Source organism: Stomoxys calcitrans, chromosome 1, assembly GCF_963082655.1.
Source record: "Stomoxys calcitrans chromosome 1, idStoCalc2.1, whole genome shotgun sequence".
In the NCBI taxonomy this organism is placed as follows: domain Eukaryota; kingdom Metazoa; phylum Arthropoda; class Insecta; order Diptera; family Muscidae; genus Stomoxys; species Stomoxys calcitrans.
Genome location: NC_081552.1, coordinates 144,783,164 through 144,796,532, shown reverse-complemented (window position 1 = coordinate 144,796,532; position 13,369 = coordinate 144,783,164). Strand labels below are relative to the sequence as shown.

General features: G+C 41.1%; 1 protein-coding gene across 2 annotated transcripts in view; it reads right to left on the bottom strand.

Annotated features, from left to right (window-relative positions):
- LOC106095038 (FMRFamide receptor) overlaps positions 1-13,369 on the bottom strand; it is a 327,581-nt gene that overhangs the window by 166,007 nt on the left and 148,205 nt on the right. The gene's annotated exons all lie outside the window — the stretch shown is intronic.

Genomic DNA, 13,369 nt, shown 5'->3' with positions numbered 1-13,369 from the left:
CACTGTCCCAAATTGCGACGAATTCGGACAATAAATGCGCCTTTTATGCTCAAAACCTAACCGAGAGATCGGTCTATATGGCAGCTATATACAAATCGGGACCGATCAGTGCCATAATGCAGAAGTTTGTCAAGGGGCTTAAATTAACTCACTGTCCCAAATGTCGGCGACATCGGACAATAAATGCGCCTTTTATGGACCTTAGACCCTAAATCGGACCCTCCCCCTTACCCTACTTTTCCGAAACGCCAGATCTCGGATATGGGTGGTGCGACTTAAGCGAAATTTTGTGTACTCTCATATAGTACCCTAAAAATAAAAATTTGGTGTCCAAATTTCTGGGGATCCACCCCTTCCGCAAAACACCCCCCAAACAGGACTAATGTACTGACCATGGGAATATGGGGCTTCAATAGAAGGTATTTGAGTGTAGAATTCGAATCTGATATTCAAATATGGGACCAAGTGTTTGGGGGCCGTCTCTCCCCAAAAACATCCGGCAAAGGGGACAAATTTACGACCATAGCAATATGGGGCTCAAAAGGAAGGTCTTTGGGAGTAAATCACGAATCTGATGTCAATATTCGGGAAAAGTGTCTATGGGGCCACCCCAACCCCATAACACCCCCTAATAGGAAGTATTTGCTGACTATTACAATATGAGCTCAATTAAGATAAGTTTTTAGAGTAGAACACGAGTAGAATACGAATTTTATATCCAAACGTGGGACCACGTTTCTGAGGATCCACCCCTTCCGCAAAACACCCCCCAAACAGGACTAATGTACTGACCATGGGAATATGGGGCTTCAATAAAAGGTATTTGAGTGTAGAATTCGAATCTGATATCCAATTATGGGACCAAGTGTTTGGGGGCCGTCTCTCCGCAAAAACATCCCGCAAAGGGGACAAATTTACGAGCATAGCAATATGGGGCTCAAATGGAAGGTCTTTGGGAGTAAATCACGAATCTGATGTCAATATTCGGGACAAGTGTCTATGGGGCCACCCCAACCCCACAACACCCCCTAATAGGAAGTATTTGCTGATTATTACAATATGAGCTCAATTAAGATAAGTTTTTAGGGTAGAACACGAATCTGATATATATCTTCAAGGCCAACTCACTGAGTGGCCGACCATCCCCTAAAACACCCCGCAAGCCGTTCATGTTTCCTGACTATAGAAATATGGGGCTCAAATTAAAGGTATTTGGGAGTAGACCACGTATCTGATATCAACATTAGGGACCAACTGTCAAGGGGACGTCCCACCACCATAACAACCCCATGACAATTTTGGGTCCTAAAGGGAGTGGATCTCGATATTGAAAGTTTTTAGGACCTATACCTCAAACCGGACATATTTGCTGCCTTTTGCAATAAGGGGTTTAAATGAAAGGTAATTGAGATTAGAAAACAAATTTGATATTCAATTTTGAGACAAATGGCAATATGGAGAATAAAGCATGTTGCTGATAAATTTTCCGGGCTTAGTATTTGGGGGACACCCCCAATCGCCAAAACACCGCTAAGTCGGGCATATTTTCCGATCATGTCAATGTGAAGCTTTAAAGAAAGGTATTGGGCGATACAGCAAGAATTGATACCTACTTTCGGGACCAATTTTTTTAGGATCTACCCCTTTCCAAAAATACCCCACAAACAGCAAATTGTTACTGACCATCGCAATATGGGCCTCCAATAAAGGTATTTGGGAGTAGAATACGAATTTGATACCCAAATGTAGGATATCACCCCTTCCCCAAAACACACCCAAAATGTTAAAAATTTGTCGACCATGCCAATATGTGTGGTATTTGAAATTAGAAAACGAATTGTCGAAAATAAATATTCCAAGGAAACTTTTGTTCCATATAAAGTAAAAGAAGGGGCAGCGGAGCGGGCCCGGTTCAGCTAGTTATCTATCTATATCTTATATATAAAAATAAATTTGTGTTTGTTTGTAGGTTTGTTTGTTTGTATGTTTGTGTGTTCCTTATAGAATCAGAAACGGCTGAACTGATTTTCTTGAAATTTTTCCAGATGGTGCATAATCGTCCCGTGGTGAAAATAGGGTACTACATTTTTTGATATCTGAAGGGGGCGGACCTTCCCCTTTACCCTAATTTTCAGAAACGCCAGATCTCGGAGATGAGTGGTGCGATTTAAGCCAAATTTTGTGTGCTCTCATATAGCACCCTAAAAATAAAAATTTGGTGTCCAAATTTCGGATGGGGTACCTAGGGGGGCCGCCCCACCCTAAAACCTACCAGACATATATTTACACTAATCAGGGCAATATGGGACTCAAATGAAAGGTATTTAGGATAAAAAAACGTATCTGATATCCATTTATCGAACCAAGTGCTAGGGGGACCACACCAACCCCCAAAACACCCCTAAACCGTACATATACCGATCATGGCAATATGGGACTCAAATGAAAGGTATTTTCTAGTAGAATACGAATATGATATCCAAATGTGGGATCACGTTTCTGGGGGCGGTGGACCCCTTCCCCAAAACACCCCCCAAACAGGACTTATTTAGTGAATATTGGAATATGGGTCTTATATAAAAGTTTTGGGGGGCCGCCTCTCCCCACAAACCTTCCCCAAAGGGGACAAATTTACGACCGTAGCCATATGGGGTTCAAATGAAAGGTCTTTGGGAGTAAAGCACGAATCTGATATCAATATTTGGGAAAAGTGTCTATGGGGCCACACCATCCCCACAACACCACCCAAATAGGAAGTATTTGCTGACTTTTGCAATATGAGGCTCAAATAAGAGGGTTTTTAAAGTGGAACACGAATCCGATATATATTTTCAAGGCCAACTCACAAAGTGGCCGCCCATCCCACAATACACCCCTCAAGCCGGTCATGTTTGCCGACTATGGAAATATGGGGCTCAAATTAAAGGTATTTGGGAGTAGACCACGTATCTGTTATCAACATTAGGGACCAACTGTCTAGGGGACGTCCCACCACCATAACAACCCCCAAATAGGACGTATTTACTCACCAAGACAATTTGGGTCGTAACGAGAGTGGAACTAAATATTTATAGTTTTTAGGGCCAATACCCAAACCGGACATATTTGCTGACTTTTGCAATAAGGAGTTTAAATGAGATTTGAAAATATCCAATTTTGAGGCCAATTGCAATATGGGGTTCAAATAAATGATATATAGATATATGACCTAAATCGGGCATATTTACCGACCATGACAATGTGAGCCTAAATGAAAAGTATTGGGGGGTAGAGTAAGAATTGATACGCATTTTCGAAACCAATTTTCTGGGGGTCTACCCCTATCCCAAAATACCCCACACACAGCAATTTTTTAGTGACCATCGCAATATGGGGCTCAAATAAAGGTATTTGGGAGTAGAATACATATTTGATATCTAAATGAAAACCTATTTTGGAGCCATATGTTTGGGGGACGCCTCATCCTGTAAATTCCTCTTAAGCCAATGACAATATGGGGTTTAAATAAATGGTATTTGAGAGAAGAGCACGATGCTGATATTTTTTCAGGGCCAAATATCTGGGAGTACACCTTATATCCAAACTTAAATTCGTAGACCAATATTGTTAAACTGTTAGTCAAGCGATATACTATTTTCGTAGCATGGTATTTCACTAAAAAATCTTTAATTGTCGCAAATAAATATTTTAAGGAAACTTTTGTTCCATATAAAGTAAAAGAAGGCGCAGCGGAGCGGGCCCGGGTCAGCTAGTATGTACAATATATAAAAATGAATTTGTGTTTGTTTGTTTGTGGGTTTTGTAAATTTGTTTGTTCCGTATAGACTCAAAAACGGCTAAAATGATTTCTTTGGAATTTTCACAGATTGTGGGGAGTGGTCCTGAAGGAGCGATCGGCTATATAATTTTTTGATAACGCATTGTGGACTTTTATTTTTGGGTGGTACTTTTGGGGTAAGGTCCAAAACTTAAGGACTTAAATGAAAAGTATTCAAGAGTAGAGTACAAGTTCCATATTAAAAATTAGGTCCTGGTAATTGGGGGCTGATCCGACCCCAAAACCCCCCGAAATAGGTTTATTGGACGATAATGACAATATGGGAATCGAAAGAAAGGTATTCGGGAATAGATTACGAATACGGTCAGGAAGGAACAATAGGCTGTACAATATTTTGATAAAAAAGTGCCACCTAAAACTAAAAGTGGACCGATTGGGACAACATAGGAAATGAAAGGTATTCAACAGTAGAGTACGAATTCCCTATTAAAAATTGAGTCCAAGTGATTGGGGGGCCGCCCAGACCCCAAAACTCCCAAATTGATTTATTGGACGATAATGACAATATGAGGCTCGAGTGAAAGGTATTCGGGAGTAGATTACGAAAATGGTCAGAAAGGAGGAAAAAGCTTTTTAGTTTATTGATATTGGAAGGGGGCGGACCCTCCCCCGTCACCACAAAAAAGCCACCCAAAATCAAAAATGGACCGATAGCGACAATATGGGTATTAAATGAAAGATATTGGACAGTAGACCACGAATGTGGTATAAAAACTTGGGTTCAAGTATCCAAGGGGTCGCCCATCCCCAAAAACGGCTCCAAATAGATATAATGGACGTATATATCAATATAGGACTCAAATGAAAGGTATTCGGGAGTAGACTACGAATATGACATAAACAAGTAAACAGGCGTTAATTTCGGCCGGGCCGAACTTGGGATACCCACCACCTCGGGTGTATATGTAAACCACCTTTCATCAAAATCTGCTGAAAATTGCATACCTTATGTCCCATAGCAGTTACACCGAAAAGTGATCCGATTTGGACCTAATACTAATAATTACAAGTCATTGTTCAATTGTGTATAACAAAATATTGGTCATTTTAGTAGCAATATCTAAAAATAAACCGATCTGAACTATATACAATATGGATGTCGAAAAGCCTAACATAAGTCAATGTGTAAAATTTCAGTCAAATCGGATTATAAATGCGCCTTTTATGGGGCCAAGACTTTAAATCAAGATATCGGTCTATATGGCAGCTATATGCAAATCTTTACCGATCTGTGCCATATTGCAACAGTATGTCAAGGGGCTTAACATAACTCACTGTCCCAAATTTCGGCGGCATCGGACAATAAATGCGCCTTTTATGGGCCCAAAACCTTAAATCGAAGTATCGGTTTATATCCAAGAAAGTTGGTTTTACCTTCTAATATCGCCCCCAATAGATTATTATTAAAACAATGGGGAATCAAGTGATAGATTTTTTTGGGTTTAGTGCGTTATTCAAATTTTTGCTCAAGTAGCAGTATGGCGCACAACCCTCATATAGACGCCCTGCACCAAACGGCTGTAAACACCAATCAGGACAATATAGGTAAAATTAAAGGTATAAGGTTGTGAACTGCGAATCTGATATAATAATTCTGCTCATATATCTAGCGGACCACCTCACCCCATAACAGTCGATCAATGATAATGACCTTACGGGACACTGTGTGATTTAATTCATGTGTAGGCCGCCATAGCCCCGAAGTTATCACGTTCAGCGTGATAGCAGGAGTTGCAAACCTTAACATTAAGGTTGTAACCATTTTTAGCTCATCGATAGACGAGACCAAACGACGTGTCGCTGGCCAACACTTTTTTTAGTTTTTTACCACAGCAAATCGTTTAATATGGCAATTTAATATAAATTAAAAACAAGTAAAAGAGTGCTAAGTTCGGCCGGGCCAAATCTTATATACCCTCCACCATGGATCGCATTTGTCGAGTTCTTTTCCCTGCATCACTTCTTAGGCAAAAAAGGATATTAGGAAAGATTTGCTCTGCTATTAGAGCGATATCAAGATATGGTCCGGTTTGGACCTCAATTATATTATATGTTGGAGACCTATTAAAAATGTCACCCAATTCGAATAAGAATTGCGCCCTTTGGGGGCTCAAGAAGTAAAATAGAGAGATCGATTTATATGGGAGCTGTATTGGGGTATAGACCGACTCAGACCATAATAAATACGTATGTTGATGGTCATGAGAAGATCCGTCGTACAAAATTTCAGGCAAATGGGAGGCTCAAGAAGTCAAGATCCCAGATTGGTTTATATGGCAGCTATATCAGGTTATGAACCGATTTGAACCTTATTTAACACATTTGTTGAAAGTAAAAATAAAATACGTCATGCAAAATTTCAGCCAAATCGGATAGGAATTGCGCCCTCTAGAAGCTCAAGAAGTCAAGACCCCAGATCGGTTTATATGACAGCTATATCAGGTTATGAACCGATTTCAACCATACTTGGCACAGTTGTTGGATATCATGACAAAATACTTCGTGCAAAAATTCATTCAAATCGGATAAGAATTGCGCCCTATAGAGGCTCAAGAAGTCAAGACCCAAGATCGGTTTATATGGCAGCTATATCAAAACATTGATCGATATGGCCTATCGCTCCGTCTATGCTAAGACCACATGTTCTCTGAACCTGTTGTATGGTCTTTTGTTGCACTTTTTCACCATTGCAGTCCACCAAACTACTGAGGCGTAAGTAAGTATTGGTCTAATCACGCTCCTGTAGAGCCAGTGGACTATCCAAGGAATAAGGCCCCATTTCGAGCCTACGGCCAGTCTACATAGTGCCCAACATCTGTGAGCCTTCTCAGTACGCTCCTGAATGTGACACTTCCAATTCAGTTTCCTGTCCAAGATTACACCTAAGTATTTGACTTTGTCAGATATCGAATTCGTCTTATTGAGCAAACATGATGCGTTAAATTCGCCCACCTTCGTCTTCCTCGTGAACGGGCGTATTTCAGTCTTTTCTGGATTAACATTGAGACCTCTGGGTCTAGCCCTGTTATATGCCATATGCAAGACCCTTTCGGCCCTTCTGCATAGCTTGTTCGGATCCTTACCTCTTAGAAATATTATAACATCGTCTGCGTTGCAGACGGGTTGAAATCCCTCCTCAGTCAGCATCCGTAATAGGTCATTTATTGTGGTCACCCATAGGAGTGGCGATAAAATGCCCCCCTGTGTCGTGCCCTGTGTCACTTTCTCCCTTATGTTTATGCCATGGAACACACAATTTATCCGCCTGTTCCTTAGCATATGGTTTATAGAGTCATTAAGGACCGGGTCCACCCGGTACTGTTCTACGGATTGGAGCAGTGTGTCTAGCCTTCCGACTTTTTATAAAGTCGGTAATGGTTCCATCGTCTTGTCCCTGTTCGTTAAGCTTTATTGGGTTTCCATTCCCTGTACTGCCTGGTGTTTCAATACTGGGATTTTTGCCTATCTTAGCCTTCCAAATCCTAAGTAAATGGGCTTCTTGGGAGTAGGTGATGGTACCATCATCGGCTCCCTGTTCGTTGGGTTGCATTGAGTCTCCTGTCGCTGCGCTGCATAATGTTTCAATATTAGGATATTTACCTATCCCAGTATTCCGAATCTTTAAGTCGGTGATGGGTCCGTCCTCGCGTTCCTGTTTGTTAGACTGTGTTGGGTCTCTCGCCACTGCACTGCCTAACATTTTAGTAAAAGGATCATTGCTTCTCCTAGTCTTTCCAATATTGAGAGATGCCGTGATTGTCTCGTTGTCGGCTCCCTGTTTCTTGGGCGGCGTTGAGTCACTTGCCACTGCACGGCCTGACGTCGCAGAATGAACATTTCTGCTTTCCTAGTCTTCCCAATCTTGAAAAAAACAGCTTTGCTCCCGTAGTGCGCCATGCCTTTAGTCTAAGCCAAACTCGTCACGGAGACTTGATCAATGCCAACCACAAAGAGAGTTCTCTCCTTGCTGTGGAAGATCTCTCACTTCTATGCCACCAAAATTTCGTTTTACTTGCCCAAGAATCCCACCATGCGTTCCGTCGCAAATTAACTGCCCAATCCCTTGATGAAGACCGTCGCCTTCGTGAGCTGGGGATATCCATCTTTCTCACCAGGTCGAGCTTTGCGCCCTCCCAGGGAGCGTGAATACCTCTGACGAGCTGTTTGACGGTATCAATACATTCCGCCGACGCAAAACGCAACGTAAAGATGTCCCCTCTAAACTCGCAGTTCATCATTTGTATGGGTTGACCGTCTGCAGAGTTCCACACATGTTCAAAAATCCGATCGTTAATCAGATCCTCCACTTGGGACCGATGATCTGGTGGAATCCTACCGGATGCACAGCCGATATTGATGACTGCATAAGTCAGCTCATCTCTGTTGTGCTTCCTTGCCACTCTGACGTAAGAGGGCGGCTCCTTACCATTCTCAACGACCATCTTCCCCTTCCGTGATGGCTGTGGCCTCCTTTTGGAAGTCACAGTCTTCCATGAAGACTCAGGGCCGTGTGCGCCGTAGAAGTGCTTGGAATGTCAGTTCTATCCCCTCCAGCATCCTGCACTTTCGCCCGATTGCGCTGCCGATACATACTTGTGAGCTTAGCAAAGCCATCGCTCACTTCTGCTGTCATCCCGATGCCCTCATCTCTCGATTCGGTGTGATGACTGTTTCATTGACACAGTCGCTGTCTGAATCCGAGTCAGAAACACCACCTTAAAGGCTGGTTTATCCGTCTCTTTTTCATTAATTTGTCTGACGACTAGTTGTGCGCTTGATGCATTACTCTCGACTACAGGTACCAAGGCACCCACATCTATAGGAGGGGAGGACAACATGCTGCGGTCTGACGCCACCACCGCAGATATTGAGTCTTTGGAGTCCATTTCTAGCCTACGCCTTTACTTCATTTCTAGCCTAAGCCTTTAAAATTTTTTTCGTAATAGGTAATACCTATTCCGAGATACGGATATACATATATATTTTTTTATAGCCTCCACCATAAGATGGGGGGTATACTAATTTCGTCATTCTGATTGTAACTACTCGAAATATTCGTCTGAGACCCCATAAAGTGTATATATTCTTGATCGTCGTGAAGTTTTATGTCGATCTAGCCATGTCCGTCCGTCTGTCCGTCCGTCCGTCTGTCTGTCGAAAGCACGCTAACTTCCGAAGGAGTAAAGCTAGCCGCTTGAAATTTTGCACAAATACTTCTTATTATTGTAGGTCGGTTGGTATTGTAAATGGGCCATATCGGTCCATGTTTTGATATAGCTGCCATATAAACCGATCTTGGGTCTTGACTTCTTGAGCCTCTAGAGTGCGCAATTCTTAACCGATTGTGATGCAATTTTGCACGACGTTTTTTGTTATGATATCCAACAACTGTGCCAAGTATGGTTCAAATCGGTATATAACCTGATATAGCTGCCATATAAACCGATCTTGGGTCTTGAATTCTTGAGCCTCTACAGTGCGCAATTCCTATCCGATTGGAATGAAAGTTTGCACGACGTGTTTCGTTATTATATCCAACAACTTTGCCAAGTATGGTTCAAATCGGTCCATAACCTGATATAGCTGCCATATAAACCGATCTGGGATCTTGACTTCTTGAGCCTCTAGAGTGCGCAATTCTTATCCGATTGGAATGAAATTTTGCACGACGTGTTTTGTTATGATATCCAATAACTGTGCCGAGTATGGTTCAAATCGGTCCATAACCTTATATAGCTGTCATATAAACCGATCTTGGATCTTGACTTCTTGAGCCTCTAGAGGGCGCAATTCTTATCAAATTTGAATGAATTTTGGCACGTAGTATTTGGTTATGATATCCAACAACTGTGCCAAATATGGTTCAAATCGGTTCATAACCTGATATAGCTGTCATATAAACAGATCTGGGGACTTGACTTCTTGAGCTTCTAGAGGGCGCAATTTCTATCCGATTTGGCTGAAATTTCGCAAGGCGTTTTTTACTGTTACTTTCAACAACTATGTCCAAAAAAAGTACAAGTCGGTTCATAACCTGATACAGCTGCCATATAAACCGACCTGGTATCTTGACTTCTTGAGCCTCTAGAGGTCGCAATTATTATCCGATTTGCCTGAAATTTTGTACCACGAATTTTCTTATGACCATTAACATACCTGTTTATTATGGTCTGAATCGGTCTATAGCCCGATACAGCTCCCATATAAATCGATCTTTCTATTTTACTTCTTGAGCCCACAAAGGGCGCAATTCTTATTCGAATTGGATGACATTTTACACAGGTCTCCAACATATAATTTAATTGTGGTCCAAACCGGACCATATCTTGATATCGCAGAGCAAATCTTTTCTCATATCCTTTTTTTGCCTAAGAAGAGATGCCGGGAAAAGAACTCAACAAATGCGATCCATGGTGGGTATGGAGGGTATATAAGATTCGGCCCGGCTGAACTTAGCACGCTTTTACTTGTTTTTTCTTTGAGGAGCGAAACAGTTGTTTGCGGTATTATTTTTTAACTTTCCCACCCAGACGGTGTTTTAGGTAGTTTAATTGCCAATCTTTGCAATAGAAAAAATAGATAGGAATACAAATTATAGAATTGGCCTCTATGGACCAACCACGTGGCAATATGGATCTTAAATGAAAGGTCTTTGGGAATAGAGCACGAAATTGACTTTCACTTTTGGGACCAAGTCTCTGGGGGTCCACCACACCCCAAGAAGGACTTTAAAAGACCATTGCAATGTGGGGTTTAAACTAAGTGTAGAAAAATCCATAGGAAAATTAGGATACATATTCAAAATATTCAAATTTAGAGTACTCCTCTCCAACATAGCATAATCGTGCGCAGCAGAGAGGGCCGGGCTCAACTAGTCTTATATATATTGGGTTGCCTAAAAAGTAATTGCGGATTTTTCATATAGTCGGCGTTGACAAATTTTTTCAACGGCTTGTGACTCTGTAATTGCATTCTTTTTTCTATCAGTTATCAGCTGTTACTTTTAGCTTGCATTAGAAAAAAAGTGCGCGAAATTTTGTTTACATTTGTTTGTTTGGCGTCAATTTTAATATGGAGCCCACAAAGGAGCATTTTCGTCATATTTTACTTTATTATTTCCGTAAAGGAAAAAACGCGGAGAAGGTTGCTAAAAAGTTACGAGATGTGTATGGTGATAAAGCCTTAAAAGAAAGACAGTGTCACACAATCAATTTGTGTTTGTTTGTTTGTTTGTATGTTTGTTTGTGTGTTCCTTATAGACTTAAAAACGGCTGAACCAATAACCTTTTCACAAATGGTGCATAATGATCCCGTGGAGAAAATAGGGTACTTCATTTTTTGATATCTGAAGGAGGGGGGGGGGGGGGGGGTGGACCCTATCCCTTACCCAAGTTTTCAGAAACTACAGATCTCGGTGATGGGTGTTGCGATTTAAGCGAAATTTTATATGCTCTCTTAAAGTAATCTCAAAATAAAAATTTGGTATCCAAATTTCGGATGGGGTACCTAAGGGGGCAGAGGTATTTGAGAGTAGAATACGAATCTGGTATCCAAATGTGGGACTAAATTTCTGGGGGTGCACCCCTTCCGCCAAACACCCCTCAAACAGGTCTTATTTACTGATCATGGCAATATGGGGCTCAAATAAAAGGTATTTAAGTGTATAATACGAACCTGATATCCAAATGTGGGACCAAGTGTATAAGGGCCGCCCCTTCCAAAAACAATCCAATAGAAATATAGGGCTCAAATGAAAGGTCTTTGGAAAAAATGAACGAATAGGTTAACAATATTATGGAAAAAGCGTGTATGGGGCCACCCCACCCCCATAACACCACCCATGTAGGACGTATTTGCTGACAATTCCAAAATGGGGCTGTAATAAGAAGTATTTGAGAGTAGAAAACGAATCTGATATATATTTTTAGGGCCAAGACACTGAACGGCCGCCCATCCCCCAAAACACCAACCAAGCCGGTCATGTTTGCCGACTATGGAAATATGGGGCTCAAATAAAAAATATTTGGGAGTAGACCACCAATATGATATCAACATTCGGGACCAACTGCCTAGAAGGCGTCCCACACCTATAACAACGCCCAAATATGACGTATTTGCTCACCATGACAATTTTGGGTCTTAAAGAGAGAGGATCTCGACATTGAATGTTTTTAGGGCCCATACCCTAAACCGAACATATTTGCTGTCTTTTGCAATAAGGGGTTTAAATGAAAGGTATTTGAGATTAGAAAACTAATTTGATAGCTAATTTTGAGGCCAATGGCATTATAGGGTTCAAATAAATGATATTTGAGAGTAGAGCACGATGCTGATATATTTTTAGAGCTAAATGTGTGGGGGACCTTCCCACTCCCCAAAACACCCCTAAATCGGACACATTTACCAACCACGACAAATGAAAGGTATTGGGGGTCTACCCCCTCCCTAAAACACACAACAAACTGACCAATGGCAATATTGGCTCAAATAAAGGTATTTGGGAGTCTGATATCCAAATGTGGGACCATGTATTTGAGGCACCGCCCCTTTCCCAAAAGACCCCCCAAAGAGTACATGTTTGAAGACGCCTCATCCCATAAACTCCCCTTAAACCAATGGCATTATGTGGATTAAATAAATGGTATTTGAGAGAAGAGCACGATGCGGATATTTTTATCAGGGCCAAGTGTCTAAGGGACCATTTCATCCCCGGAAACACCCGTAAATCGGATATCATAACAATATCGAGCTGAAATAAAGATTTTTAATAATGAAGTATATCTAACACCCTAATGATAATGACCCTAAACCCTCTGAGCGAATTCATAGACCAGATATTGTCATGCTTTATTACTTTCGTAGCATGATATTTCACTAAAATCTCTTTAATTGTCCAAAATAAATATTCAAAGGGTAATTTTGTTCCATATAAAGTAAAATAAGGCGCAGCGGAGCGGGCCTGGTTCAGCTAGTTTACCGATAAATGCCGATATTGAAATCATCTTTGCCTGAAATGGGTATTTTGGGGGATCTTTGTAAAAAAAAATCGGGCCATATTTATTTTCGATGTTTTAAAGTCACTTTTATCTGCAAAATTCAAAAAGAATTTTTGAGATGTCTTCACACTATTTTTTTATATTCTATCCACTGTTGAACGAATCATCACTTTTGCCCCATCATGTTTGACTGACTTTATCACACATTACTAGCAGACCCGGGCCCGCTCCGCTGCGCCTTCTTTTACTTTATATGGAACAAAATTTTCTTTGCAATATTTAATTTCGACAATTAAAGAGCATTTGGTGAAATACCATGCAACGAAAATAGTATATCGCTTGACTAACAGTTTAACAATATAAGTACCTTTATCTTAATCCCATATTATCTTTAGTGGTCTACGAATTTAAGTTTGGATGTAAGGTGTACTCCATTCTCAAAATACTTTATTTCAGCCCGATATTCTCATGACATCTGATTTAGAGGTGTTTTCGGGGGTGAGGTGGTCCCCCAGGCACTTGGCCCTGAAAAAAT